This window comes from Mya arenaria, chromosome 13 (assembly GCF_026914265.1).
Source record: "Mya arenaria isolate MELC-2E11 chromosome 13, ASM2691426v1".
Classification (NCBI taxonomy): Eukaryota; Metazoa; Mollusca; class Bivalvia; order Myida; family Myidae; genus Mya; species Mya arenaria.
The window spans coordinates 9,354,620-9,359,155 of record NC_069134.1 but is presented as its reverse complement, the minus strand read 5'-3'; positions in this window follow the sequence as shown (position 1 = coordinate 9,359,155).

Genomic DNA, 4,536 nt, shown 5'->3' with positions numbered 1-4,536 from the left:
GGTAATGTTTGCGTTTCTCCAGTCCAGGGGGAGCTCGCCGCTGTTTAAAGAGTGTTGGAATATCATGCTCTATGTTTGGTATGTTGTCTTGTCCTACTGCTTTTGATGTATTAATATTTTCAAGTTGTTTCTTTACTCCTTTCGATGTTATCAAGAGGTGAGACACGTTGGGGCAGGAGTTTCTATTTAGAAGTTCGGGTGAAGCTGTTTCATTGCTTTTAGTGAATACTGATTGGAACTGACCAATTAAAATTTCTGCCTTCCCTTTGGCGTCGTTACCTTTCTTTTGCAGAAAAATGTTGTCTTGTTTCTTTGTCTTAATACAATTCCAGAATGGTTTTGAGTTATGCTTACCCATTCCTTCTTGGATGATCTTATTCACATGATCCCATTTAGCCCTGCACAACTCGCGCTTGCATTCCTTATGATACTGTCTAAACCTGCTCCATGATCCAGTTTTCTTAGCTTGTTTGTATAATCTGGCCTTGTTTTTAAGGATCATTTAATATTTCGGTTAAGCCATGGTAAGTTCTTTTTATATTTATGTTATTTGGATGGTACATGTTTATCAACACTTGTGTGGATGCCGTTTTTGAAGATAGACCAAAGGTCTTCAATATTTGTTTCATTATGCTTGTTTTTCACTTTGTTTTTCAGATGTGTTGGCAGTCGTCTCTAACAGTGTCCCAATCCGCTTTGTTAAATTTAAAAAAAATCCTAGGCTTCGTATTTGTAACATAGCAGAGTCAATGACCACCATGTCGTGGATTGATATTTCTGGAACATTTGTTGTTGTTTTAATTAACGTTGGGTTTGTTGTAAAGGTAAGATCAAGTAGATTCCCTTGACGAGTGGGTTTGAGATGGACTTTTGTGAGGTTGTTTTCAGTCTTAATATCAACTAGATGTTGTTGGATAGTTTTATCTTGCACATCGTCACAATTCACAGTTAAGGTAGTCCAATCAATATCAGGACAATTAAAGTCTCCAGATAAAATAAGTTATTTCGGTTTACTTCAATTTAGAAGTTCAAGTGATTTTTTCAGGTTAACAAGGTCTTTAATTGATCGTTTTGGCATATAAAAAGTTCCGATGTACAGTATTTTACCTGATTTTAGAGTTATTTTTACTAATTCATTCTCACAGTCTGTAATAAACTCAATACACTCAACCGATGTAATATTTGAGAGAATAACTACAAAACTCCACCCCACGGGAGCCCCGGTCATTTCTATAAATAGTATATTCTTCAGGGAAGATCTCAGATGATTTAATTGCGTCTGGTGAATTGCCAGGTTTAATACCATGTAAGCATGACTCAGTGCCACATATAATATCTGGTTTGATGTATGATGTTGCAACTTTAAATTCAGCGGTTTTATCTCGGATACTTCTACAGTTTACGTTCATAATTCTGAGATTCTTTTTTGCTGGTATTTCATATGGGTTTGCTTTAGAATACGATCTACTATATTTCTTCCTAGATGAGGCATGGGCGAGATTTCTGTAACTGTTTGTGGATCTAGGACTACTTATATGAAGCGGGCTGAAGACCTCCGAGTGTAACGAATCAACTGTAAAATCAAGTGCTGATAAAGGTTCAAAGGAATCTGATAATTGCAGTTCGTAGCTTCTAAAGGTAAAACTGTCACAGTTCAGGTTGTCACATTTACAGCATTTCCAGACAATGTTAATTAGGTGTGAGTGATACCACCCAACCGACCTTACACCCATGACCTGTAGCTTTTGGTATAATATATTGTGTTCTTTAGTCTCGAAAGCTTTTTGAAGCTCTACTTCGATATTCACATAACATACCATATTTTACTAAGACTGATTCCAGCTAAGTGTATTCAGCTCGCACTGTGGTAGACAATGCTAATAACACTGATGACGTAGTACTAAAAAAGCATGACCAGTCCTGGCCAAATGGCGTTGCGTTATTTAAGGAATGAATTGCGGGGTTGATGTCATTATCGGGGTATGAACGCAATGTGTGTGGAGTCCGAGGGACTCCACGCGTACTTTGACCAGCACAATTGCGTTCATATCCCCGATAATGACATCAACCCTGCAATTCATTACTTATATTTACACCAATAGTCCATTATTTTATTCAAGAATTGTTAAAGAAATACCTTATTTCATTTAAGAAAACCAATCATTAATCCTTTCTTACCCATTCTGTAAATAGAACGACCCGACTGTAACCGGAAACATTTGTTTCAAATGACGTCACAATAAAGCGGGAAAAGATCAACCACTTGAAATCGCTTTTTTAAACGTAAAATTTAAACACTTATGGTAACAATACATTTAAAACATAATCAATTAACACTTTCTAAAATGATGATTTATATTTTACGGGACATGCTGACACATTACAAACAATAAAAAGATCAATAGTTTTCATGTATATTGTTATGCGATGAATAGCGATCCGAAAATGTTGCGTTCACCGATTGATGAACGCAATTGCCGAAAGGCAGTTCATTTAAGGAATGGAAGTTGAGGTGTAAATATTTATGTTTGAGATGTGATATAGGGGATATTATGATAGGACGCTTTTCTGGTGACCTGTATCACGTCGAGTTTGGTGTGTAAACACGTATCCGTCGAGAACATATTTACTCACCGAACGAGACGTGATGCAGGTCGCCAGAAAATCGTTTTACCGTAATATTCCATTAATTAAATACCTGCCTATTTATTATTCCTTTATAATTTTTCGGTTTTAATTTGATTTAAATTTACCGCCATCTGTCAAATATGCGTATAAATTCGAATGTGTTATGTAGTTTTGTGTAATGAAGTCACTAGTCTGGTTCCCTGCTTACTGATATTCCATACACGATAACGATAGTGTTAGGGGAAGGTACTTCAGGCTATGAAGTCACGGGAGGCTACTATCTACAGCCAAACGAAGTCAGAAGCTACAGAATTCACTTTATTGAGCAAAATCAGAACAATTTTTAAATGTCACAATACAAAAAACAACAACAACAAAACGGAACTTTATGCAGAATTGAGTGAAGTTCGTGAGTCAATCGCTATTTCTATCGATGACGCGAAGTCGCCTTCTTCTTTGTATTGGCGAGAGCTCATATTTATGATAATAAACATGGATAATGCAACAAATGATGGACTTCGAAATTGCAAACAACTAGTTCACTGAAGTAGCTGTCTAGATAGTTTGGAAGTGTTCTCTGCCTCATGTTTATCCTCGTGGTTCTTTGAAGAACATGAGGACCATGTTCCTGAATATTAACATGCTTTTGGAGCTTGAGTCAAGTTAGATGATTTAATGTGTTTAAAAGTTTACAGGTTTTACCAGGTTTTTTTTTTGGTCACGCTATTTTTAGCAACGCAAAGTAGTTCCGAGATTACACACGGTACTCGCATATATCATATCTACGGAATCAGAAAACGACAGTGATCATGGTTCGGATTTTTCAACAAGGCATGCTGTAATTTCACTGGTGAACATGGAAAGGGAATTTGATAGGCATATAATAAATAGATATATTGGTACACTGTGACAATAAGTGTTGATAAGCCAAGTTCTGATCGCTGATGACGTAGCTGTCATTTCTACGCCAGCTCGTTGAGAAATTGTTTTCCAAGAATTTCTGAACGTGACATATGACAAACATATTCAAATGATAATAAACTGCTTTATATGTTCAGTTGTATACGTCGATATGCTGAAATGTTTTGATTTTCTTTATAGAAATGCGCTGTGGTTGAAATTGTATAAATGCGATAAACAAGGAAAATTACTTAGAATAATTTGAGATATACACATGTATTAAAAAGTCAATTCTTGCGTTAAAACTGCTTAATCTGATTACTTTGACTATGCAGTAGGCCTCCATCAAGAAGAAGTTAAGGTCCCAATTTATATGTTCTCTTTTCGTTGAGTTTTATTTTCAAAAAATCTAGACACAGGCTTACTTATTGTACTTATATTAGTACTATTTGCTGACGAATTGGCTTTTGTGGGCGAATCACCTGAGAAATCTCAACAACAGTTGGATAGACTTTCAAAATATTGTAATAATTGGGGTTTATCTTAAAAGGGGAAGGTTATTGCAAATATTAATCTGGACCATTAACGGCCAGTAAAATTGACGATGTGAATGATTTTAATTATTTAGGAAGAGTATGTTTATTACACTGGTAATTATGCTAACATGTAATTAGGAGTGTGTATAGGTATGCATTAACTGACTGCAATAGTCGAAAGTATAACTGGGTATCAAATATTAAGAAGCTTTCGAGCCAGTATGGCTTTACATTACATATTCGATAATACTAATATTAAAATGTCAAGTACTTTTCATCTGAATTTAAAACTAGAATAGTTATTGTTTTACACAAGAGACCCCTTGATAGTCCAGTTTTATTTTTTGTATAAACAATTTATAATAAGACTTCTTTAAGAAGATTATTACCTAAAATCTTTAGCCTATTTTTTTGTAGACTTAGACTTTCTGCACACTCTTTAAGAATCTAAACGGGGATCTATACAGTGTGT